This window comes from Amblyomma americanum, chromosome 10 (genome assembly GCF_052857255.1).
Source record: "Amblyomma americanum isolate KBUSLIRL-KWMA chromosome 10, ASM5285725v1, whole genome shotgun sequence".
Classification (NCBI taxonomy): Eukaryota; Metazoa; Arthropoda; class Arachnida; order Ixodida; family Ixodidae; genus Amblyomma; species Amblyomma americanum.
The window spans coordinates 115,186,502-115,214,159 of NC_135506.1; the positions used below are offsets into that span (position 1 = coordinate 115,186,502).

Sequence of the window (27,658 nt, forward strand, 5' to 3'; positions counted from 1 at the left end):
TCTACGGAATCGGCAGTTGCTTGGATTTCATGAGCTACCACTGGTTCGAGAACACCTTCATGGTCATGCTTATGCTGATGAGACGGATCAGTTTTCCTGCAAGGATCCGCCGGCTGGTCGCGAGAATGGTTCGGTGCCTGCTCATTTATCGGAGCGTAGTCGAGTTTCTTTGCGAGCTCTCGTGCTCGAGAACGTGTTTGCACCATGCAAGCCAAGCCCGAGGTGAAAGAGAGACCTTTCTCTTTCAGCAGCTGCTCAGATTTCTTCGAAAACAGGTAGGGCAAGTGTGCCGGCAAGTTTGTGCTAACTGCCGCTTTTGTGTTTAGCCTGCCAAAAGTCCCCTCTACAGTCACCTTCGCTGTAGGCAAGCTGTCACTATTTGTCGAGAACGTGAGCCAGAACCAGAGAGGTGTACGTCTCCAAAAACAAGATTTAATCAAACAATGCACATCAACTGCAAAACTGAATAATAAAAAGGTGGTTTACATCACATCGATAAGCATGCACAAATCAGAGTTTCCACGCGCAGGTGGTGGTAAGAATAACGCCCAATAGTTCTAATAAGAGTCTTTGGAGTCAATGTAGAATAATGAAAACAGTCCAATCGGTACTCAAAGTGGTTGGTGGTGAGGAATGTCGCTGAAGGAGACCTCGCCGGGGCCTCCGGAGCGAAGCCGAAGGAGCGTCTCGACGGTCCGGATCGTTGCCGGGGTTGCGTCGGCCCAGGAGGGCAGCCTCGGTGCGTGTTTCCTACACCGGCGTCAAAGCTCGAGTCTCTTTGCCTCAACTCGGGGCGGCCGCACGGAGGGGATGCCGTTGCATACCGTTCTCCTCTCCCCGCGGGTGCGTTGCGCCCATGTATCTTCGCGGCCATGGATTCACACGCACTTGCGGTCTCCGGAGCTGTGCGCCCACGCCGTCTGCTTTTCCTCCGTCTCCACGTAAACGATTATTGCTTCCGCGCAGACGCGCGCACTTTGCACCGTCTGCTCCGTTCCCTCCCAGTGTCTATGTCGGTTTCGTCCGCTGCGTGCCGTGGTTTCTTTGGCGGTTTGACTTCTTGCCGCGGCGTCTCGCACTCACTCGTGACACAAGCATGCACTCTGTTCTTCGGCGACCGGCTTAATCCAGGCGCATTCGCCGGTGTAGTCCGTGGAGGAAACACAGGACGGTTGAGTAACATCCATGGTAGCCGCTGAACTCCGTAGTGCTCTGAATTTCTTGCCATTTATCACCACGTCCCGCATGTATGGATCCAGCAATTTAAGGTTTTCCTCCGACTTTCGCATGCACGCGAACACCATCTTTTGCTGTTTGCAGTTCAATGAGATGTGAGCCTCCTTGTATCAATTATAGCAGACAATTGGCTTTCGCACTTCAAACGCGCGAGCTGCTGGTGCCTGTTGTTTCGGCGAATCGGCAGATTTGGGTGACTAAATCTTTTTTCGCTACCTCCTCCTTTTGATCCCGCCTCCTCTGCTCGGTAATCCCGGCGTGCTGGTGGCACCCTTCGGTCTGGGATTCTCTTTAAATAGGTTTCTCCCTTTCCTAACTTGTTATAGTACCCTGCCTTGCTTTGGAGGTTTCGACGAACGTAATACTCGTCTGCGAGCTGTGCCGCTTTGTCTAGGTCTATATCTGTTAGCCTATCTTGCAGCCATATCCTCCCCTACTGAAAAATGCATATATGTTTGAACGGGTCAGTAAATAGGATTATGACACATTTGGTCTGTCTTTATAGGATGGACGTCCCAAAGCGGCTCAGTCTATGAGGGACGCCGTAGTGGAGGGCTCCGGATAATTTCGACCACCTGGGGTTCTTAACGGGCACTAACAATGCACAGTACACAGAATGTTCACATTTTTTGTCCATCGAAGTGCTACCGTAGTAAGTGGGTTCGAACCCACGACTTGCATGCACTGTGTGATGTAAGTGCACGGTAATTAACCACGGGTAATGGTAGCTATACGGAGCCCTCCACTAAGGAGTCACTCAAAGGCTGAATCGCCTTGGAAGCTTCATCTTATAATGTTAAAACGGAATGCGCCATAATCCTATTTGTCTCCTATTCAAACCTGCACACATTTTTCGATTGGGTCAGATCTACTGGAATCGCGCTATAGTACTGCTCTAGTGCGATGCACTCCAGTACCTTGTCATGACTTCCGTGCACCTCAGCGGTCTTAAGCAACTCGATTAAGTTGGCTTTAAGCCGGTACGCGAAGTCAGTATAAGACTCTCCGCCTTTCTTTGCCTGCCTGAATCGCTGCCTAAAGCTTCAGCAGAAAGACGGTACTTTCTAAGCAGCGCGCTCTTTACGTTCTGGTAGTCATCACAGTCTTCCCGTGAGAGACGAGCGACCACTTCGGACGTCATCACAGTCTTCCCGTGAGAGACGAGCGACCACTTCGAACGCCTCACGCGGAAGGAGAGGAAGTAACTTCTCCGACCAAGCGCTCTTGTCGATGTGCACCTTCCCGCATGCACGTTCGAAATTTACCAAAAAGAATGCAATATCGACTGCCACGCGGTATGGTGAAACGAGATCCTGCAAATCTCGGCCTCTCTTGCTCCTCTACCGAAGCTACAGGGCTAAGACGCGTCATATTCCCTCCGTTCGACGCGATTTCGAGCTCCTTCATTTTCGAGCATGTTCTCTTCGTTTTTTCCTCTGCCTCACGGACCTCCCGTCTCTTTTGAGACAACCGAAGCTCTTCTTTTTCTTTCTGCTCGAACGACACACGTCTTTTCTGCTCTTCTTTGCGTCCAACAATCGTTTCCCAAGCCTCGTCGACCTCCTCAGTAGTCACCTCCTCCTGCCGCATAACCTCAAGAATTTCTTTTTTTTTTCGAAGAACGTAGCGAAATCCTCAGCTCCTGGCAAGTTTCGAGCAGCTGCTGCAGTTTTAACTTCTCCATCGTGAGTTCCATTATGCGTTAGCAAGCCACTAAAACAAAAGCTCTAGCTTGAAGTGAACAAAACAGTTTCCCGAAATCAATTTCCCAGACAACAGGAATCCGCACCTAGCATCTGCCTGTGCTAGTACGGTCTGGCGAAATGAACGGAAAACATTCGGCACTCACCCTGCCAAGGTATAGCTGACGCCCGTCAGTCCCGTAGCTGCCGAGGTCCGTTGGAGCCGGTAACTTCACGTGGACGTCCCACCGCTGCCACCCAGTTGTTGGGATTCAGGCAGCAGCATCCCACCGCTGCCACCAGTTGTTGGGATTCAGGTAGCGGGACTGGGCCGAGAAGAGACGAGGACGATCGGAGAAGAAAACTTGGAAAACTTTATACAAAGACTATTGACATAATGTAAAAGTAGAGCAACTGAGAGTGCTTCTCAGTAAAGAGAGCTTCTTAGCAGTCGGGAGTCTCTCCCAGCAAAGGGCATCTCTCAAGATGGGGGCTCTCTTCTTTGTACAAAACCAGCTGCTCCTTAAATACTCTTCGTATTCCCCAGATCCCATAGCTGGGGAATACAGTTCGAAGAATGACGTCCAATCACACGATGGCACTGATGGTAGCACCCACGGCAGGGCGGTCCTGATGTTCTCTCGCAGCTCGGTCGAGGGAAAGGGAACAGGAGCCGGCCACGTAGTCATCCACGCGACTTCCAGGGGGGCGCGCACGTGGTCCAGACTGCGCCCATGTGGAACGGAAGGCGCCTGCATGACACAGGAATGCGGGCTATCTCCCAGCAGGGGCTGAAAGATCTTGTACTGATGACTGGAACGCGGAACCTCTGTCGAAGCCGCAGCTCTCGGGCAATTGTTCAACCCCAGCGTGACTGAAGAGGGGCAACACTGATCTTGTACTTCGCCATCTGATGACCGGAACGAACACGTGGGGACGCTATTATCGTCGCTGCACCCGATGGCCTGTTCGAACACGAGGGGACGGTATTATCGTCGCTGCACCCGATGGCCTGTTCGAACACGTGGGGGACGCTATTATCGTCGCTGCTTCCGATATTCCTGCAGCCACGTTTCTTCCAGAGGGCTCATTCACCTTCGCGGTGGTTTTCAGGGAATCCTCCCCAATGTCCAAATTCGCCGAACTCAACAGCAGGAAGGGAGCGCGAGCACAACACTGGGTTCCCTCCTCCAGTACGCGGTGGTGCCCGACGGAAACGTGTCCAAGTACTCGTGCATCGCGGAGGTCAGTTCACGTGCTCGCTTCACTATACGCATTCGACGCAGCACGTCATTGAGCGCCGCGGTCCTCCGTGCGCGCTTTGCTCGACCTGCTTGGCCTAGGCAGCCGCGCCATCGAGTCTTGAGGTTATCCCAAGTCGAGGGAGTGAACTCGACGACCCGAGCACTGGACTCTGACAAATCTTCGCGGATGCAGCGAACGCTCAATCCATCCTCTAGGAGGGAGACGTCCATTCGCCAAATAGCGGGGCCACCAACGAGACCCGGAGCGCACCTCAGGCAAACCGCGACCGGAAAGTGATCACGGAGCGCTCCGGCACCGGCCGGAAAGGAGACAACCTCGCAGGACCTTAACTGCAGGACGAGGACTCTAGGTAAATACACCCGATCGATTCGAGTGGCGCTGCGACTCCTAGCACGTGTGGCCACGAAGAGGTCCCCGTGAAGCTCGATCCCCGCGTCCCTAAGGTGTAGCCGGCGAACCAGTTTGCCTAGCTCTTTGGCGTGGTAATTGGACGCGCCTTGATCGGGGCCCTGAACGTCGCGCAACGTGTCCAGGAAGCAATTAAAATCCCCCAGCAGGACATATGGAACAGGTTCAAGAAGGTGGGATGTGAGCGAGCGGTAGAAATCGTTTGTTAATGCACGCGGGACGGGTGCGTATACGTTCACACAGCGAGTCCTCCGCCCGTCGAGGAAAATATCAACCACCAGTATCAACGACCATCATAACCAAAGGTACAATGGGCACCCGCGCGAAAAGCCTGCGTCAGCAACACGACACCCACACTGCAACACCGCGAGTCCGTCAACGAAAAGAAAGCATCGGCATGAAAACTTGAACGAAAAGAAATAACATCTGCAGGCGTGCGAAAATTGCCCTCCTGCAAAAACAACCGTTAATTTGGAAAGAACGTGCAAGGTGAAGCCCCTCCCGCTGCTTGTCGGGAGAGCGAAAACCCTGCATGGTAAAAGAAGCAAAAACGGAAAACAGCCATCTTGAAAATAAAGAAGAGAATAATGCAAAAAACTAAACAACGAAACAAGTGAACAAAACGGTGACGGACTCACGGTAGAGTTCTGCGGGCAGAGTTTGTGGGTGAGTTGATACATCGGCGTTGGGGGGGGGGGGGGGGCGGCTAGGCGTCCTGGCTGACGGCCTCGCGGCAGCGGAACGACGCTGCCAAGCGTTGCCAACGGTTGCGCGGTGGAAAGGTCCGGCCGATGCGCGCGGCGGCGGCCGGAACACTTTCACACGCACCGACACACACCACAGCACAAACACCGTCCAGCGTTCGCCAAAGGCGCCGATAAGATAGCGGCGCTGGGCGAGCGCCAAAAAAAATTGGCAGTGGCTTAGCTCAGCTATGCCTGGATATACGTAGCGAGAGCTGTAGTTCCCTGCTGGATACGCATGTTGTCGAGTTTGTTGTAGGGACTAAAATGTGAAGATTGAAGAAGTACTCGGTGAGACACATTGCTTATTTATTCAATTGTTTTGAGAGAGACAAACAATGCCCGATGATCGGCAAAATAAGACGCAGTTGTCTCAATGCAGCCTACACAGTATTATGGCTGGTTGCTTTCTCTCAGATACGCAAAGTCAATCCTAGTGGTCCAGGATCCGGTGTACCTAGGTTCGAACCCGGCCGCGGCGACTGCGTTTCGATTGAGGCGAAACGCTAAGACGCCCATGCGATGTGCGATGTCAGTGCACGTTAAAGATCCCCAGGTGGTCGAAATTATTCCGGAGCCCTCCACTACGGCACCTCTTTCTTCCTTTCTTCTCTCATTCCCTCCTTTATCATGCCGGTGCACTTTGATGCGTTCAGCGGAACGGTAGGTGTGGTCCATGCGACGCCTGCCGTGGAGACCGACACCGCGGACCGCGGCCGTAAGGTTAAATTGGTTTTTGGGGAAATGAAATGGCTCAGTATCTGTCTCTCATATCGGCGAACACCTGAACCGCGTCATAAGGGAAGGGATAAAGGAGGGACTCCGGAATAGGTGACGAAGCGCGCGGCGCACCCACTCCTCCCCGTTTGCCATGGTAACGGCGCATGCGCACAACTTTCCTCCCCCATGTGCCATGGTAACGGCGCATGTGCACAACTGGCCTCTCACGTGTACCGCGAAATGCTCGACTCGTGGCCAAGTGTAGCTCCCGCCAGAAAAGGCGGCGCCCGAACCACCGCCGGGCAGGGGAGGAGGAGGACCGCTAAGGCCCGGAGTGCTGGGGCGAGGGCGCCATGGCGGAAACTATTCATTTCTGGTGACGTCCATGAGGAAGGAGGTCATCGTCGTTCGCCGTCCTCGCCTTCTTCGGCGCCTGCGTGACGGAAGAAGGCGGCGCGTTGCCGTCAGATGATGACGAAAGCTGGTGCTTGGGGTCCTCCAGGTCTAGGACCTTCCGGAAACCCGCCCGCACTTTCGCTACGCACGGGCCCCGCGGGCAGGGCGACCGGGATGTGCGGCGCCTGCAGTCGCGACTCGCTCGCACTGCCGCTGCCGTGGGCGCCCTTGACCGGCGTGTGTAAGGCGTCACTGGGGGAGGGTGAGGCAGGCGACTCGGTGCCCGCCTCCGTGTCGTCGTGCTGCGCTGCCGTCGGAACGTCGAAGAGGGAGGCCTCCAGGCTCGGATGCTCCTCCAGAGACGAGTCGGCCGAAGACGACTTCTCGGCGTCGGAGGCGCCCTCCGGCTGCTCCGCTGTAGACTTTGAAGACGAGGAGGTTGTCAGCTCCTTCCCCGCCTGGTCGTCAGCGGGGCTGGTGACAACGTCGTCCCACTGGACAGCAGGCTCAGCCAGGCTCGTCACCGCCTCCTCCACCGCGCCGCTGCAAACGGCGCCAGCCGCCTGAGATGACTCCGCCAGTCCACGTTGATCGCCAGGCTCCCGGGGCGCCTTGGCAGCCGCAGACGCCACTGCCGCCGCGTAGGAACGCGGCCGGACTCAACGCGGCCGGGCGTGGGTTGGGCACCTTTTTCCTTCTTTCACTCCCTCCTTTACCTCTTACCTTACAGTGCGGTTCGGGTGTCCACCGATATTTGAGCATACTGCGCCATTTCCTTTCCCCAAAAACCAATTATCCGGGGTTCGAACCCGACCGCGGCAGCTGCGTTTCAATGGAGGCGAAACGCTAAGGCGGCCGTGTGCTGTGCGATGTCAGTGCAAGTTAAAGATCCCCAGGTGGCCGAAATTATTCCGGAGTCCTCCATTCCTTCTTGTTTTGCCCTTCTCTCTTCCTCCTTTTAGTCCCCTAATTCCTCTTCCACAGTGCAGGGTAGCCAACCGGAACCCCTTTCTGGTTAACATCACTGCCTTTCCCTCCTCCTCTTTATCTATCTATCCTTTCTTTCACTTCTTCCTTTATCCCTTCCCTTACGGCGCGCTTCAGGTGTTCGCCGATATGTGACACAGATACTGCGCCATTTCATTTCCCCAAAAACCAATTTTCATTTCATTTTTTCCTTTCCTCTCTGTCCTCCTGGCCATGGCAGTTGTGGCTGCGGCCGAGCCCACGGAGATATGACAGTCACTGCGCACTTCCCTCAAAAGACGCAGCCGCGCTGTTCAGTGCCGCTCTGACAGCGTGGTAGTGGCGGTGAAAAAAATTAATGTGGATTAGCCCAGCTAATCCATGATATACAAAGCGAAAGCGAGATTGAGGTCACCACTGACCCACGGAGCCGGTTGTGCGCTCTTCCTTTCGTGGAAATGAATGGTCTTTGCAAAGTTGTCAACGCCAATGAACTCTATGAACGCCGTCGACTCACTTGTTTCGTTTGGTTTTTGAGGAAAGGAAATGGAACAGTAACCGTCTCACATATCTCTGTGGAATACCGAACCGCGCCGTAAGGGAAGGGATAAAGAAGGGAGGGAAAGAGGAACGAGGTGGTAGTGGTTGTTTATTAAAATAATAGTAAAAAGGAAGGAAAAGGTTTTTGCTAGCCCTGGCATCTGCCATCGATACTGAAGCACCTGAGCTGGAGCAGCGAAAATAAAGGATAGCAGGCAGAATGGAGAAATGAAATGAAAGAGGTGAGGGGACAGGAAGAGAGGATAGGAGGAGAGGTAATATGTACAAGCTATTTACACAATAAGAAATGTGTCCAGGTTGTGCGCGTGATTAGTTCATTTTAGAGGAATTAAATCACACACGCGCACAGCACTGTGTTGGATACAACTGGAGTGGGGCGTCCAGTTATTAATCGTTGAAGGTAGAACTCGCGGAGCGTTCGGTCACTGCGTGTAACTGCCTGACAAAGAACAGACGGGACGTTAAGCCCGTATGTTCGAAGAATGCACAGAGGCTCACCAATGTTCGCTCACGAGTGCGCGCACTACCCTGCGGCCACAATAGCATCTTGATGGAGTCTGGTAGTATGCCCTGCGCCCTATAGGCCGCGAGCATATCGCGACGAGCATCGGCGAACGCGGCACAGTGAAGGAGCAGGTGTTCTAGTGTTTCCACTGCACCGCATCCGTCACACACATCACTCGTCGCGATTCCGTGACGCACCCGTCGTTCCCCGGGCCACACGCAGCCAATGCGCGCGCAGAGGATCATTGCACGTTGTGACCGTGTAAGTCCGCGACAGCCGGTGATACTGTCGATGCGTTCACCTCCTGCGAGGCGTGGGTCGGGGTGCTGCTTTCGAAGATGGTCGTGGATGGCCGCACACACGTCCTCCAGCGCAAGGGGCAGATCGCTGGCAGGTAGTTGGTGTGCAGCGGTCGCGAGGTCGTCAGCTTCTTCGTTGCCGGCGATGCCGCAGTGACCGGGCACCCACTGTGCACGCACTGCACATCCTCTCTGCGCGAGGCTCTCGATGCGCGAGCAAATTTCCCGCACTAGTGGGGTACCGCGGCCGTTAGATTGCAGGCGGCTGAGGGCAGCGCGGGAGTCGCACAGCAGGGCACTCCTGGGCGGCGGAGGGCCGAGGGTGAGCAGCAGGTCCAGCCCGAGCCGGATCCCCATCAACTCCGCCGTGGTGGAGGAGCCCAGGAAGGCTGCGTGTTGCTGGCTGTGCAGTCGCAGGGCGGGGATGGTAGCCGCCGCAGCAAGGGAGCAGCTGTCGCGGGCCACTGAGCCGTCGGTGTACACGAGGAGATGGTGCTGCAGCTCCTCGTGTATGACGGCTCTGGCCAGCTGCTGCACAGCACAGAGGGGTGTGCGCCGTTTTCCCGCAATGCCGACGATCTCTCGCTGTACCTCCGAGGCAGCAGGCCAGGGCGCGCAGGAGCCGTAGGGGGGGGGGGGGGGGGGGCTTGTGTCAATTGCACATACTCGAGCAGCACCGCGCCCATTCGTGAGCGCGGGTGGGAGCGCATACGCTGCAGCAGCGAGCCGCCGTCCGGTGCGCGGTGAAGCCGGTCGATGTGATTCAGTGCCCTGCGCGCTGCTTAGAGGTCAAGTGGCCACGCTCCTGCCTCGGCCAACGTTGCGGCGCACTGCGAGTTTCTGGGCAGGCCTAGGCACACGCGCAGGGACTTGCGGTGCTGGAGCTCGAGTTTCTTCCAGCACGGCTTGCGCACCGTGACGAGCGGCAGCGCGTAGAGCACCGCGCCCAAAGCTGTGGCATTGTATAGCCGCAGCGCGGCTTGCTGGGAGATGCCCTGGCCTCGAGCGGTGAGCTTGTGCAAGGCGGCGGTGATTCTCATCTGCAGACAGGCCTTGGTCGCCGCGGGGCGGAAGGAAAGGAGCCAGTAGATGTCTAGACCAAGGTACCGCACCGATTTACGGCAAGGAATCGGAGTCCCGTCCAGTGACAGTGGCGCAAGGTGCGCGTGCGAGCGCGAAACGCAGGCCATGACCACCGATTTGCCCGCGCTCAGCGACAGACCAAGGCCGCACAAGCTGGCATCGATTACGGTCAGGGCTCCCTGAAGGCACCCCCGCACTTGGAACGCCTCGCCCGGCGGTCCCCGGCACCACAGAGCTATGTCGTCTGCATATATGGACATGTACACATGGTGTCGGCGCCCGTTCACACCGGCCCCCTCAAGCACCGCGAGAATTGGTGCGCGGTGAACGTTGTCAAAAGCGCCGGAGACGTCCAGTAGTAGCAGCAGCGCAACCTGGCCTGCCTCTCTGGCATGCTCCAGCGCTGTAACAACATCCGATATATAATCAGCCGTGCACCGCATCCCACGGAAACCCGTCTGCCGCTCGTCAGACAAATCAGCCTCCGCAGCCCGCTCGTTCAGACGCTCCAACGCCATATGCTCCATGAGCTTACCTGCCGCCGATGTTAATGACACTGGCCGGTATCCGCTCAGCTCTGTAGGTGGGCGCCCTGCTTTTCGGATGGGACAAACGACCGCGGTTCGCCAATCCTCCGGTAGCTCCCCGCGTTCCCACACCAGGTTGGTTGATCTGCTGCAGGAGGATCTGTCGTTGCTGCGCATCCAGGTTTTGCAGCATCTGGTATGTCACCCCGTCCGGACCGGGCGGCGTATTTCCGTTTGCTAGCCGCGCGGAGCAGCAGTTGCCATGACAACTATGTACATGCCATGGTTGCCTATGCCAACGCGCACGCGGAGCAGCTCTTCCCATGGCAAAATGTGGAAAATAGACGCGACGCCGGTAATTGCAAATGGCGGTGCCCTACCGCCTCTGGGTGTTCGTGCTTTTCGATGACAGCAACGATGACTGCCGCTTGCGGCGACTATCAGACTATGAGAGTGCCGTTTGGACAAGCTTAATTCAAGGTGGGTATTTTGTTCTCTTTCATTCTTTGCATCGACGCCGGTGAGGCGGTGAAGCAACGATGTCGGCCGTAGGGGTAGTATGGGATAAGTTTAATAAAGGTGAGTAATTTATCTGGGACAACTGTGCTGTCCCAGTTTTTTTTGTGTGTGTGCTAAGAGACTACATGAATACATGGCGTAAAAGAGTGCCGTTTGGCCAATTTATCTGGGACATTGGGCTGTCCGTTTTTTTTAGTGCGTAAGAGACTGCTGAATACATGGCGTAAAAGAGTGCCGTTTTGGCAAGCTTAATTCAATGTATGTGCAAATGGCTGCGTTGCACGACCGCAGAACAGTTTACCCTGTGGACTTTCTTCTTAGAGCGGAACAGAAAGAAGTTGTGAAGAACTAGGTACCGTGAATGGTATACAGGTAAATATTCTAGGTAATGGTTTTTTTTTGTTAGAAATTTTCCACAACTTGGGCTATTTTCATCTTGTTCAATCATGCAAATGTTTTAGAACCTCCTGGTATTTTCTGGCTTTTTTTGGATATGCTCAAAATTTGGTGCCTACGCATGCACGCAGTTTACTTGAAAAATCAGCTGGTGATGACAACACCTGTAGTTCACTTTTTGGTGTTTTCCGTCTTATTAAAGCTCAGTTTTCGGTGACAGCAGTTCCTTTGACATTAGAATATCATAGTCTGTCGAGTAGCAGGTCAACTTTAATTTATCCTGAATGTTCTTTTAAGTTTTGTTTGATTTGTGCCCAGTCATAACTGAAGCTTATATTGTGTGTAGTTATGCAGCATTCATTTGGGGACTGAAATTTTTCAGAGCACTTTAAAATTACTCTCAAAAGTGCACTTCATCCTTAAATAATTTAGTTAACATGAGGTTCACGATTGCTATGCACTGAGAGAGCAATAAAAACTGCTCATAACTGTACGTTGTACAAAGATTGCTTTTGAATATCGGGTCTAAAGCTGTGTAAGTGACGTTGTATAATGACTAATAATAAGCTGGTCCATCTAAAAACAGATCTTTCATATGCACAATTTCATATTCCAGAGAGCTGTGGCGTACAGTTTCTGAACGGCAAACACTGAAATATACACCTCATTAGTGTTGCACCCAGCTTCAGTGTATGTTGACTCGAGATAGATTGCTCGAAATGTAGGTGCATGAAACTATATCTGAAGGGAATCTAGTGAGGAAATCACTTCCAGTTCTCAACATTTGACAGGCTCATACACATAGTGTAATGCTGAACAAACTTGCAAAGGCTTAGTCCCGTTTTGAGCTGTGCTAATTTCCCTTGCAATTCTACATGTATGAAATTATATGCATTTAAAAAAAAAAGATGAGGCCAGGCATGGTGTCAGTGAGGTCATTAATAGTTTCATTCTTGCTGAGATGGCCGCTTGTGGTGCTAGCTAAGCTTTCTCCAACCGTTACGAATTGCAAACATGCTCATGACAGAAGAAGAAAGTTGGCACATTTTGTAGGTGCCAGTCAGAGTTCTTTCATACATTGCACAAGTAGTGTACTTTATTACATAGATAAGCTTCGTGCAGTTACTATAATCTGAACTGCATGAAAAGGTTGATGTATTGTGAACATGGTTAAACAAGAATAAAGGGAGGCCACAGTAAATGTCATACTGTCACTCACTTTCGAAAATGACACCTAACTTTAGTTACATCTTGTCTTCTCTGTAGTGAAGCATAAGATATTAGAATACATGGATCACCACATAGTATTTAGCTAGGCCTGCTACGTGATTTAAAATTCAATTTATTTTCTCATGCTGTTTCGGTTTAGACAGCCGGACAATGGCTATGACATAAAAGGTCAGTATAGGTCACTGCTTCTTCATTTGTAGTTATTCTCACTCTTGAGACAGGCTGGTTTTAGCATTGCAGTTATTGAAAACAAAGAAGGAGCAGTTATATTGCAGTTTATTTTATGCCGCATGTGGTGTACACCGACCTTTGATATCACAACCATCTCTTTGCTGCTGGAATCAAAACATCAAGAGGAAATTCGATTGTAAATTATTTAGCGACTGATGTGTATGGGGTGATCCATATATACTAATGTCTAACGCATCGTTTTAAACAAGAAAACACGCAAGCAAAGATTTGGTGGGTATAGTCCTGTAAAAAAAAACTGAAAAAGCAAGAAAGGAATGAGCAAACATGAGAACTACACACACACACACACACACACACAGAATTTGAAGAGCAATGAAGAGAGGAAGCGAGTGTGTTCCATGCCTTACCTGCATTATGCTTCTCACATCAAGAAAGGTGCAGGCAGGTAACGAGTAAGCCTATGTTTTTGGTGCCATTTATGCGAGGAGCTCCAAATTTTTGTGGACTTCGGCAATACATTTTGCTGCATGAATGTTCTGTCTTGTCAGGCTTAGAGTGGCGTTCTTATGTCGTTTTAGAGGCATAACTGCTTCATGCTTTTCCAAATACACATACTGACTATAAATATGAGAAAAATGTGGAGATGGTGCTAAGACAACGGCGACATTCTTGAAAGAACAAAAATGAACAAGGATACTGCACCATTTTCACTATGAGCTCAGGCCCATCTATTGATTTGTTGAATTCCAACAGCATTTTGTGAATGAAGATTCATCTAGGACCACTGTTTATTTCCAGAAATGAGACCACTGCCACTTGGAACAGTGAATTGCAAAAGCTACAAAGGAATAATTTCAAAGCATATTAGGAAAAATAAATCTGTCACAACAAGAAACACACTGACATCAATGGCAAATATGTTGAGAGATGTTTGAATGAATAGACTCTTTTGGTACAACCTTTGTCTTTCGTTCCATCAATTAACGGCCACAAATTTTAGACCTCCTCTCGTAAGCTTGCCAAGGTGTACCCAAGGTTGAGCAAAAGATTAAGAGCTCAAAGAGTTAACAAAAAAAAGACATAAGCAAACACAATGCGCCTCAGGGCCATCAACACGGCCCTTTATTCCAACTTGCGGCTCATTCAAAAACATCCCATTCGGTAATACTCTCTCGGGGGCTAAGTTGGTGCATGGTTTTGAAAGCAGACGCGCAAAGCAGACAACGCTGGGGGAAGACAGACGAAACAAGTGCAACTGTTTATTCACCTATTGAAGCAAGTGAATATATAGACAAAAAGGCAAGAGCAGAGAGGGACCTACACATGCGCACAAGCAGAACCAATAAGGTAACAAATGGCTATAGAAAAAAGCGTCACAGCACATATCTAAAAAGACACTTTCTTTTCTGTCAATTGTAACGGAGCCTGTGCTTACATAATCTCTTCTGCCTTTGTTGATGTGGAACGCCTCTATAAGATCACGAGCTGTAGTACCTTTGCCCCTGCTTAGGATTTTTGTTTCCTTCAGCTTTGCCTGGCATTTTTTCTTCTTTTTCCCTGCAGGCTTTACAGTAATGTGGTAAGAAAGAACCCGTGCCGTTCTTTAATGCGTGATTATGGTAAGCAAGGCTATCATTAATACATCAGCCCGTTTGGTCAATGTAAGATTTACCACACGTCAGCGGGATCTGATAAACTATGCCCACTGCACATTTCACAAACAACGTCACATGCTTTTTCTGGCATTCTGCTTTTTCGGTTTGTTTGAATCCATTTTGCCACACGAGAACAGCTTCTTGGGGGTGGAAAAACTACACGATCTTTAAACTTTGCCTCAACATGTTTCAGATTGTGTGCCATCTTATGAATATAAGGAATTATCACAGGTATAATTTTCTGTTTGGCAACATCGTTTTTTGCTCTGTTATTACACTCTTCTTTTTTTAACCTTTTTCAGTAACACTTTGGCAACTGAGCAGAGTAGGATAGCCAGCTTGTTGAAGCCTGGTCTAGCCTTTTTGCTGATCTATTCACTCGGTTTCCCTAGTGAATACACAGTTGCAGAGTTGCACTCGTTTCGTCTGTCTTTCTCCTGTGTTGTTTGTTTTGCGCAGTCTTCAAAATTCCATTCGGTGACACCTGACTGCCCCAAATGGCGGAAGTAGATGCACATCTGCTTCTGGCATTTTAGCCAATTAGGTGTCACTGAAAGGGATGTTTTCAACAGGGACACAAATTGGAATACATGCCGAGATTCGCCTACCGTGTGGGAGTATGCCCATTTGGCAATGCACTGTAGTAAATGCAAGAAACATGGCTGCTGCCCTGCCCTTGAAAACACAGTGTTCTTTGCAAACACAAGAGGTAAAGCTGAAAGGAAGGTAACTGAGGCTTTCATATCGCTAAGAATGCCGACAAAAGTATATGAGCACGCCATCTATCTTCATCATTATCATCATCAGCATGACAGCGCCCACTGCAGGGCAAAAGCCTCTCCCATGTCCCTACCATTAACCCTGTCCTTTGCCAGCTGCGGCCACCGTATCCCCGTAAACTTCCTAATCTCATCCGCACACTTAACTTTCTGCCGTCCCCTGCTACTGTTGCCTTCTCTTGGAATCCACTCCGTTACCCCTAAGGACCAATGATTGTTTTGGCTTCGCATTACATGCGCTGTTCAAGCCCATTTCTTCCTCTTAATTTCGACTAGGATGCCATTAACCCGTGTTTGTTCCCTCACCCACTCTGCCCTCTTCCGGTCTCATAACGTTAAACCTAACATTTTTCTTTCCATGGCTCGCTGTGTCGTCCTTAACTTAAGCTGAACCCTTTTCGTTAGCCTCTACATTTCTGCCCCATAGGCGAGTACCGGCAAGATACAGTTGTTGTACACTCTTCTGTTGAGGGATATTGGTAAACTGCTATTCATGATCTGAGAGAACCTGCCATATGCGCTCCACCCTTCTTATCCTTCTAGTTATATCCCTCTCATGATCAGATCAACAGTCTCTGCGTGCCCTAAGTAGACATATTCCCTTACCACTTCCAGCATCTCGCTTCCAATTGTGAACTGCTTTTCCCTTGCTAGGCTATTGAACATTAATTTGGCTTTCTGCATGTTAATTTTTAGACCCACCGTTCTGCTCTGCCTGTCTAAATCATTGATCATGCTTTGCAATTCATCTCGTGAGTGACTCAGCAAGGCAATGTCATCAGCAAATCACAGATTATTCAGGTATTCTCCATTAACTCTTATCCCCAGCTGTTCCCAATTCAGGCCACATGATGTTATAACCCTTTTTTTGCTGTAGTATGCAGTCTCCCTTCATATTTTGTGCGTATACAAGGTGTCCGATTTAATTCAATACAAATGGTTTATTAAACATTGCATTTGCTGTGCACCACACCTTTGGAAGTTGAATAATCGGTGAGGCTGATGCCTCAGTCAAGTGCAATGTAAATAATAAATGCTTATACATCTAACACTTTCAGATTGGCTTTTTAAATCCTGCGTTTAGGTCATATCTATAAGGAATAACATGGCACATCCTGTATACCATGAGTATTCCGCCCAAACATATTCTTTAAGAATAAATGAAAACACTGAAATGGCTCCGTTGCGCCATCTTCTCACAATATGTCCAATGCTAATGGCAATTGCTAGAGTTTAGCAAGGCCGGAAATAAAAGCAGCGTTTTACCGGACGGACCATAACAGGTTCTCGCACCACATCGCTGGAACTCCTTTATAAAAATTTATTTCTTGCCAACAAAAAATATTTTTCTAGTTTTTTTAATATGCGAAACTAAATGGGTTGACCATTTGGCTGATTTTTTTGTCTAGCACCGTTGCCCACATAGCGTTTTCTGGTCCTCAATGTGGCCGTTTCCGCAGAAATCTATGTACTTTTTTATTAAATGACAGAACAACGCAAGGTTCAAGTTTAATTCAAAGAGTGCTAGATCAAGGTTTCAGGCAAAACTCCAAAAAAGTTTGCTTAAATTTAGACTCCATGTTTAGTTTAAAAAATGCGGAAATCTTCAAATTTTTCTCCTGTTAAGCACTTCCATTTTAAACCAAAATGGCATCATCCACAGTTTATTTTTTGAGGCATGACAGGGCATCTCAATACCTGACTACATGCGGAGATAAACTTTGCCAACAAGGACCAGTTCCTGAACAATAATTCTTGCAAAATGCCCAGATGAAGGTGATGTTTTACACTTTGGAGCATGATATACGGAGAAAAAATTTTTTTCTTTGAAAGAAGGTCTCTACACTTCTGTTGGGACTGGTCTTCCATGAATTTTCTCAGCAAAATTTAAAATACCAAGAATTTGGTGCATCTCCTTTCGCGTGGAATGACTCTGCTGTCCCCAAATTTAATTCCTGAAATCGACTGGGAAGTACTGTAAAAAAATTGTTTCATGAACCTCGACGGCTGTGAATAGTGACGGAACATTCAAGAAACGGGCAATTGTCTCTGTTAAGGTTTTCTGCCTAGATACATGCCTTATGAAGCATACTTGTCCCCAACAGTTTTATGTTTTCTGGACCACTCGTTTCGTTGCACTCCTAGGACCGCAGCCCAGGTCTAGACAACTGTTTTTTTTTCAAATTTATGAATTTTAAATTTCTTGTATGAAATTGTCTTCTCACTTTAATATGTCAACAAACATTGAATCTCAAAATTTCAAAACAAAAATTTGAGCTTTGCAAAACAATAAGAATTACAAGAATGACTTCACCCTGCAAGAACAATGAATGTTGAACTAGCCTTCTGCCATATTTTCTTAGCTTTGCAGGTTTCAAGAAAAATATATATTGGAAAATAATGTTCTGCACATAAAACAGTGACATTTGGGGAGAGCAGTCATAAAATTATTTTTAAATTGCTCAAAAAATTTCATGTAAATACTGCTAGAAATAAACTAAATTTTGTTGAAAGTTGCGTCCCTTCTGAAATGGAGGTGTGGGACAGACTGCCGGACATATCATGCTGACTTGAAATCCTATTGTTTACATCGAGTGCTGTATTGCTTGCTGCATTGCCTTTCTGACTAGTTCTCGCATTTCCTTGTCAAGTGCGAGTGAACTTTGAAAATGGGCAAGGTGCCACCTTTTTTTGACACAGAGTGGCACATGACCAGAAATGTTGTTTGAAGTAATGGCCATTTGGCAATTACTAAGTGCCAGCAGACTGGTTGGAAATATGCAGAAATCACTCTTGCTTGACACTTCAGCAGCCGACCATGATGCAGGAATACTTTACTGTAAGACTGTTTATTGCCATGGGTGCACTCCAGAAACTTCACGTTGTAGCACTCTGTATGTAGCCACTGTCTGCAAGTTAGCACATCTGTTCTTCCATCCCTATGCATCACTCCCACTATAGTGGCAGTGTTTATCATGCTGTTCGTCCTTTGATACAGCCACATTAAAAGATGCATGCAAAGTTAGTGGGCTTCCTCATAACAGGAACATTGAAAGGACTCAAAATAAACACTGAAGCTTGTTTGGCTGGCTGCTGTTTACTTCAGAAAGTTTTGCATAATACATTTTCTGTGTGCTCAACTTACTGCCCTACCATTTATGTATTTTTTTTGTCATAGCAGGGATGTGGGGCGTTCTTTAGGAAGGCCATGCATATTATGCGAAACCAGGTGGTGTTTTTCGAATATTGCATGGTTATAGAGGCATGCCTCGTTAATATGGTACTTTCGTCCCCCGTCAAAACTGTCCATAACAAATTGGGAAGCAAAATAAAAAGAAGACATTTATTCAGATATATACACTGGGATTACAGTATGCTTTTCTGCATAACAACAAGCAGTGAATTGCAAATTATAATCTTAGAAACTTGAACATTTTCCCGCTCGCAAAAGTTGTACTGCGGTGCGAAGTGCCTCACAGGCCGTGAGAGACATGATGGCAGGATTCGCACTGGGTGTCCGATTCTGTATTTGCTGTTGTATCCACAGTGGCCCTGTAGACGACTTGCTTGTTCACCAGTTGTTCATCACTTCCTGGTCTACTGCATCCGCTGCAGGCATTCCTGAAGACTCACGAGGAGGATGTCATTGATGCGCACATTCATTTGCCTGTGACCTCCCTGAGAGGAATGCGGTTTCTTGGCTGCTCTGTATCAATGATGGTGAGCCAATGTATATGTGGGCTTTGTTGGCTATGCAGAATCCTTCCAGGTTTCTGTGTGCGTTTGTACCTTTTGTACTGGAGTTATAGGTTCCCTGGTTCACCTATCTGTTTGCATATGTTTCTGTGTTCATGTTAGCATCATTTGCATGTTCCCTAACGAAATTCTAATTCTTGTGCAGGATGTCTGCACAATGACACACACTGCACTGCTGAGTTGAGCCGTTCCCAAATCTGGCAGTATCGATGCTAGAGTCTGTGCGTCAAAGCTGAGGTCAAGTGTTGGACCTGTCTAACTCCCAAAGTTTAATTTCGGTTTCATTCCTCACTGGTTGGACTAAATTCAATTGTTCTTGCTGTTTATGCTTGTAAATTTAGAGCTTTGAGCTGCTGTTAAGCTCAGTTCCTCTGCACTTAACCGCAGTCATATCTCAAGACCAAATACCGCTTAATTTTCACTGCAACTGTTTTTCTTGTGTGCTTTTTTTTCTCCCGAGTGGTCATCATGCAAGTGAACAGCTTTGTTTTCATTATTTTTTGAGTGGCTTTGTTCTCTTGGCAGGTGCAGGTTGGCGCAACAAAGGTTGACGAAGCTTCCATTATTTTCTTTACAATGTTGAAATGCTTATGGAGGTGGTCATTTGAAAATTTATTTTCACATCCTGCAGCCTCAAGTGAAACTGTGGCGTGAGGAGCGGAAAAAATATGCACCCCAGTGTGCCCTTCTGAACACGTGCCCAATGACAGCAGGGTCTAATACATTGAATATTGTGCAGTGGAATTTTTTCCTTACATATTTCTTTGTACACTTTTTTCCCAGAAGTGGTTGCCCTCATCCTACAAAGTAATGCAGCTAGTGCTGTGCAGAAAAAAAACACTGCCATTAGTTTGCTGCCTCATTTTCAAGCTATGCAACAGCTGAAATGCGTTGGAGACTATACCCCAACACCCGCCGCGGTGGCTCATTGGTTACGGCGCTCGGCTGCTGGCCCAAAAGACGCGGGTTCAATCCCGGCCGTGGCGGCCGAATTTCTAGTGCACAGGATTCATTGTACATTGAATCCCGCTGTCTTAGGTACGCTTTCTTTAACGGCAGACTGGGGTACGTTTAAATGATTGTTTTCACGAGTATTGCAAAAATGTAAAAGTCAGAGAATGGTGATTTCCTCAGCTTTCATTGCAGAGTATGCAGATGCCAACATACCTTTGACATATTGTAACGGGAAGAAGCATATCTGATAACCTGAGAAATTGTCTGAACAGAAATTATTCATAGTCTGAAAAGAGAAAACTGCACATCTACTCCGGCCGACCTTTTACTGCAGAAACCTGCCGTCATGATGATGATTCTTATTCATTCACAGTGCCAGCACTCTTTACTGCATACATTTTATCATAACACAAGATCACGGCACGCTCTATTAACCGCCCCACTACGAACGTCCTCCCGGCTTAGTCACGGTAACCCGATAGCACGCATCAGTGGCCACACGTCAGCTTACAACAACTCATTTTTCCCCAACGCAATAGCGCTATGGAATTCACTGCCTAACGGCATCGCTGCATGCACTGATCACAAAACATTCCGCGAGAAAATAAAAATTCACCTCACATAAATCTTGATCACTTCTGCGCTCTTTTGTAGCGAGTATTGCTTGACATATCTTTGTTAAATGATGTATCACTTGCTGGAAAACCCTGATATGACTACAACCCCTTTTATGTTTGTTTGTATGTTTGTTCTTTTTATTGTTATGCATGTTCCCATCGTCGCCGTTGGAAACCAATATGCCCCCCCCCTTATGTAATGCCTTCGGGCCTTTAAGGGATCAATAAATGAAATGAAATGAAATGAAAGTCTGTGCAAGAGTGCGAACAGTAAATGGCAAGCAGCAGCAGCAGTGCATCATCCTTTCCCCTGTATTCATTGTCTGTGTACTTAACCAAAAATAAAAATTACGATTACTGACGCTGCAAGACCAGGCCCCTTCTCATCAAACAAGCCATTTCCTACAGTGTACTTCGCACCAAGGCACTGCGAGTTTTCTGTTCGAAACATAAGTTAAGGAGCTGCACACCAGAGTTCACACAACTTTCTGCACAGTGCGGATGTCAGACGAGTGATGTATTCCTTCCAGTCCACATAAATTGGCAGTCAAACCACACCTTCGGTCAAATGCAGCGTCACACTGATGTGGATGTTAGTTTTCTGTACAGTATGGTACACTGTTAAAGGGAACATGCGGTCACGTGAAGTTGACTTTCCGCGAGGCGCTGCTGAGGAAAGCCGGAAAGAATGCCAAGCTGATTATGGTCCGGAGTTTTTTTCGGCATTCTGTCCCCATGCATAGATGTCATTTTTCACACACGCAGCACATCGATTACCTCTTCTCGCTGCTGAATTGGCTTTTTCCATTCTGTGGTCGCGTTTCGTGCGAAATAAGCAACATTTTTTGCGGACTAGATTATCCATGTGTGAGTGACTTGGTTCATATGCCACTTAACGCGTACAGTACACGTTGACAAACAGTAATAAACATGCTCTTCTTATTGACAGATTCATGCACTAACACTGCGCCTTGGTTTAATCGGCACCTACATCGCTGAAACAATAACAAAAAACGCCTTTACAGACAGGCTGACTGCTGGAAATGCTACAAAGGCTTGAAATGCTACAAAGCATGCGATAAGGATTATCAGTTGATGTTCAAAAAATGGTGTCATTGCATGGCATCAATTTTTTGGGAAGGAAACATTCAAGTATTTTTTATTTATTTACACATACTGCTGTCTCTTCTCTTAGAGGCATAACAGGGGTGGGCTACACAGCATTTGTTTACAACAATGTCAATAATATAGTTAGGCAGTTGTTTTTGAAATTGATTACTTAGCAATGCACGCAGATCACCGTCTAAGTTATTCCGTAATTTAACATTCTGTGGACCTTGATATGCCGGCCTGTTGACATTGCAGATCTGCAAGCTTGAGCCATTTTCGCAAACCACCCAAGACAAACACATTAGGTAAAAAATTGTGAAGCGTAGTAGTGATGTGATTGTTAAAGAGTGCAGGAAGACGGGACACACGAAAGGAAGACAAGCAACACAACCACTGAAGCAAATGAATCATTACCAACTCGCCCAAACAGAAGCTTTAATTTAGTGGTGATATGTTCACTTTTTCAAGAACTGGTGAGCGGTTTCAGCAGCTTTACATCGTACCAGTCTTTTTAGTTTCCATTTACCCACTGCAGTATATTTTCTCACATTCACACTGCTCTGATATAATAACAACCAGCCCTTCTGACATGTATGATCCTGACAAAACTCAACGAAATTTGGGTGCGCAGAAAAACCCATATACATGCGCCATAACCCACAGCAACATTTCCAAGGAAATCATGAGGGAACATGCACGCTCCATTCACTGGCATAATGCCAGGCAACTGGTACACATGGCACCAGCACACCAATGAAGTTTTTCCTACACAGCCACATTCTGCTAACATTTGAGGCTAACAAAACAGAAGATAGCAGTGCAGCACAAGGTCATGACTGTGACTCAATATTTCTGGATAATAGGATTTAACAAAAGTGGCCATGGAAAACTCTGTCAAACATGCACATAGCTAACATACAACAGAGGAGAACCGTACATTGGTGAGTTGTTGGTATACCATGGCAACAGCAGCACCACAAGGCACAGGATCAGCACAGCCCCCTAGTTCTTCTGTCAATATCTTTTGGCGCTTCTTCTACCCCAGATTGAATATTCTATATTCAGTACTTCTCATGATAACTTGGTATCTTGCAAATACTTCAAAAAAATCTATATTTAGAATGAACTTAAACACTTGTACCCATTCTTGAATTACTCTTAACATGCTTCAAGTTTTTTTTTCTGGGAAGGGGGGGAGGCGAGATGCTGGCAAAAAACTTCAAACATGTTTGCTATGTCCTTTTGCATACATTCCTCCCAGATATTTTTGGGGACACTGTGTTATCTGTTCTTATAAGGAAACACAGGTTTTTTTGTAATGCTCCTTTCCTTATTCTCAATTTGCTGTTAACTATTGTTACAACCCTGCTAGGGACACGTTGTTTGACCCCTCGTTGACCTTACGAAAAAGAAAAAAAGATGTCTCGGGGAAACTATCCTTGGAATCTCCCACGCACGCCCCCCTTGTGTCGGACCGTGAGACGCGACCGACGATGGACAAGATAACGAAAGGAAGCGGGCAGAAGCGCATTCTCGAGGACGAAGTAGCAACGGACCTCCGTACCCTCCTTGCCCATTCCCACAGGGCTCAGCGTGCTATGTGCGGCGACTCTTCCGATCTGTGAATCGTGTGGTGAAAGCGGCGGAGCCTTAGTGTATTTAACGAGTATCCTGAGTACGAACGATCGCTCTGGGCCCTGACGACAAGGCTCATCCAGTTGCTCGACGCTATGAACTTTTAATTCTTGACTGTTTGCTCTTTCTGTTTCCTTTTAAATTATGTAATCAAGTTTCATGAAAAGTGCCAGTAAACCCGTTTGTTTTTCGTTTTCCCAAGCTTGAAGTTCCATATTTCTTCAACCCGAAGGCTCAGACACGTTACCCAACGGAGCCCGGCTTCGAGTGAACCCCTGCGCCACAACACTATGAAGTATTTACTTTTCACTGTTCAGACATTTTTTACAGTTGAACATAGTCTCAGCAGATACTTTCTTGTTACACTGTACTCAGTACCATAAGTAACTCTTTTCATGAAAAGTATTTTCAACAAACCTGTTTTGTGCTCATGTGCCCAAACTTTGACCTACAGCAGACAGATCTGAGAAAAACGCACCAAGACTTGAATGCCACTCAATGTTATTTCACAATATCAGCATACGGTGATGCCAAGTTCAGCAATACATAGTACCACAACTTGTTTGGTAGACTTCGCTACAAATGTATTAGGCTGTCTTGCCAAGCTGTTGCCAAATACAAGACATGTTAACCAGTTGTAGCATTTGTCATTATGAGCATGCAGTGGTGGTGAAAAACACTTACAGTAAAAAAAAGAGAGAGAAGAGGCTATCAAATACAGATGCTTTGCTGAAACATGTTGATGACCTCTGTTAACACTAGTTATGTCAAACTGAACTGGTAGCCGCATTCACACTCATTTGAGGTGCTGAATCGAGCTGGACTGGTGAGAAACGTGCTTATGGAGTGTCTTTATACAGTTATGAAGGCATCAACTGTGCAGCAATTGTAAACGTTGTCACTGTCATTTTGGCTCAGGAGGGCTAATATTTTAGTGTGAAAGTACTACTTCACAAGGTCTAACTGGCTCACAGAGTTGGTGTGAAGCTTGATCTTGAGGATGACCTTGGCAAACATAATAAATAAATATTGCCGCAACTGGGATTCGAACCCGCGGCGGCGCGAGCAGATCAATTTCGATGGCCTGTGCACGAGAGCACTATGCTGCTGCCACAGACGACCCCGGATCGCGTTAAACTGCAACACATGCTCGCGCTGTGCATTGCATGTCGTCGTCTTCCATCAACTAAAACTACTCTAGAACTAATCACGTCGCCAGAAGTGCCGACGCCCTAGCAAAGCCAAACCATGAGACAACCAGGCTAAACATGTGCTTTCACACATATGCTCGGTTTAACTACGTTAAAACCCTACAATTCCCCCCCCCCCCCTTGTGCGGTACCCGTTTACTATACAGGGTCACAGTGGCTGAGCTCGCGCACTGCGCTCAGTATTTCTAAGAAAATTAACTGTGTGAACTCGCTTAATTGAACAGCTCAGGCCTGAAGTGATCAATTTCGAATCGCGTCACACGGAGGTACTATCGGCAGGCAAAATTTACGAGGTGGGAGTGTACAGGGAAGAAGAAGAAGATTGGTTTTTGGGGAAAGGAAATGGCGCAGTATCTGTCTCGCATCTTGGCGGACAACTGAACCGTGCCGTAAGGGAAGGGGTAAAGGAGGGACTGAGAGAAGAAAGATGTGCCGTAGTGTATGGCTCCGGAATAATTTCGACCACCTAGGGATGTTTAACGTACACTCACATCGCACAGCACACGGGCGTCTTTGCGTTTGGCCTCCATCGATAACGCGGCCGCCGCAGTCGGGTTCGAACCCGGGAAATCCGGCACAGTAGCCAATCGCCACGTAAGCCAATCGCTCGAAGTGTCTGAACGAGGGGACTTGCATTCGCCACACGCTGGTAGCATTTTTAAAGCACTAGGTCGCGAGGAAGCCCCACAATAACTTTTCTTCCCCGAGAACACGCACCCCAATAACTTTTGCTGCTGGTGGTACATACACTTACGAGGTATGAACTCGACTCTGTCCGATAGGATTACGCAGCAGTAAAAGCCTCCGAAGAGAAAAATGACCATAAGGTACAACTGCTGTTTTCCCAAAAATTAGTACAGTACTAACGAAGGCCGTGTAGGTGGCCGCGCAGCACGGAAAGCTCACCTGAACTGGCTCCAACGTGTCATACTTGAACACTGCAGCATAACTTTTTTGTTTGCGCTTAAAGATGCTAAGTGCAACAACAAACGCAAGAATTGATTGTAAAACATTTTATTCGCCGGGAAGAGCTTGGCAAGAGGTCGCGTTAAGTGGTCGAGAGTACATAGCCCTCGACGACTTTGTCAGCCCACTCCACCGCCAAAACTTGCGTTCTGGGGTCAGAGCTAGCCAGCACGGTCTCCCACCGCTCGAGAGAAGGAGTTGTAACTAGATCACCCGGAGGTGGCTCTATTTTGCAGTCCCACAGGATGTGATCGTAGGTAGCACGTTGGCCACAGTGTTTGCAGTTTGGGTTGTAAAGATCTGGATAAATGTGCGCGAGGAGTGATGGGGTGCGTATCGATCTCGTCTGTAGACGACGCCACGTAACCTCTTGTTCTTTAGTAAGTCTTTTGTCTGGAGGGGGAAAATTCTCCTCTCTAGTTTAAAATGATTGGTGAGATCATGATATGTGATTATTGAGTCCTTCGTGAAATTCAGGGAGCCAGACTCATCCACTGCCCGGTCGACGAAACCTCGGGCTTTATTGTGGGCTGCCTCGTTCCCCGGATTCCCCGAATGGGCTGGGACCCATATCAATTCGGAATAATTTGGTGAGAATTTGGTTGCGTTAAGGATTCTAAGGGAGGTGTTTGTAATTCGCCCTTTAGCGAAATTATTGATACCCATTTTGGAATCGCTGAGGATGATGCTCCCTTGGGTATGTGCTAGGGCGAGGGCTATAGCCGCCTCTTCTGCCGTTTCAGAGGATTTCGTTTTGATTGTCGCCGAGACGATGTGGTCACCATTCTCGTTCACAACCACAACTGCAAAGGCATTGGTATTTTTGTATTCTGCCGCATCTACATAAAGTGTTGCAGCGCACTGTCTGTATTTCTTATGTAAGGCTTTGGCTCGTGCTTGTCTTCTACCCTCATGGTGTAAGGGGTGCATGTTTTTGGGGAGTGGTTTGATTAGTAGGGCCGTCCTATAGGCGCGGGGTAAGTCTACTTTAGCATCGTTATTCGTAGGTTGAAAGTTAATTCCGAGCCTGGTAAGAATACTCCTGCCAGTTCTGGACTTGGCTAATCGCGCTGTTTGAGCCATTAAATGGGCTTCTTTCAGTTCATTGTAGGTGTTATGTATTCCTAACCTCATAAGCCTTTCGGTTGAGGCATTTAGTGGGAGTCCTAACGCAGCCTTATAGGCCTGCCGTATCATGCTATTCAATTTGTCCTTTTCTGCTTTCGAAAATTTCAGATAAGGGGTGGCATAGAGTATCCTGCTCAGCGCAAAGGCCTGCACTAGGCGGCATAAATCTCTTTCCCTCACCCCTTGTCTGCGGTTAGCTATGCGGCGGAGTAATCGCGCCGTCGCTTCTACCGTGCGTTTTAGCTTAGTGAGTGTGTCAGTATTTTTCCATTCGTTTGTAAATACAACCCCAGTATTCTCATGGTCTGTACCTCTTTGACAGATCGTCCATTAACATAGACGTTTATTTGCGGGGGGGATGTCGTGGTACGCCTACCTCTTTGTTTACGACGGATCACGAAGAGTTCAGATTTTTGCTCAGAACAAGTGAGGCCGGAATCCCATGCGCATGCCTTGATGATGTCCACTGCTGCTTGGAGTGTGTCTTCTATGTAGCCTTCGCATCCTTTGGTTACCCAAAGTGTGATGTCATCGGCATAGAACGTGTGATGTAGGTCTGGTATTTGTGCCAGTTTGGGGGGAATTTTGATGAGGGAGAGGTTAAAAAGGAAAGGGGACAGGACGGAGCCCTGTGGCGTTCCTTTACTTCCTAGTTTGATTGGGGCAGACTCTATTGTTCCGACCGTTATCACTGCTGTTCTGTTAGTGAGGAAGGATCGGATGTAGTTGTACGTCCTTTCTCCGGGGTTGATTTCTGACAAGTTTGTCAAGATGGCTTTGTGGGCGACGTTGTCGAAAGCTTTAACAAGGTCTAAACCCAATATTGCTTTCGTTCCTGTTCCCTCGTCAGCTTCAATTATGTCCTTGTTAAGCTGCAAGAGAATGTCCTGGGTAGATAGTTGGGCCCTGAATCCTAACATTGTTTCAGGTAGGAGGTTCATGTCCTCCGCATAGTTTTGGAGCCTATTGAGGATGACATGCTCCATGAGTTTGCCTAGGCATGATGTTAATGAAATTGGGCGTAGATTCTCAGTGCTGAGTTTCTTACCCGCTTTAGGAAGAAAAGTGATTTTCGCGTGTTTCCACTCTGGTGGTATGTTGCCTGCATGCCAGTATTT

At 48.0% G+C, this 27,658-nt stretch overlaps 1 pseudogene; it reads right to left on the reverse strand.

The window, feature by feature from the left end:
- Positions 1-6,519: 6,519 nt before the first annotated feature.
- Positions 6,520-27,658, reverse strand: part of LOC144108647 (uncharacterized) — a 45,835-nt pseudogene continuing 24,696 nt past the window's right edge.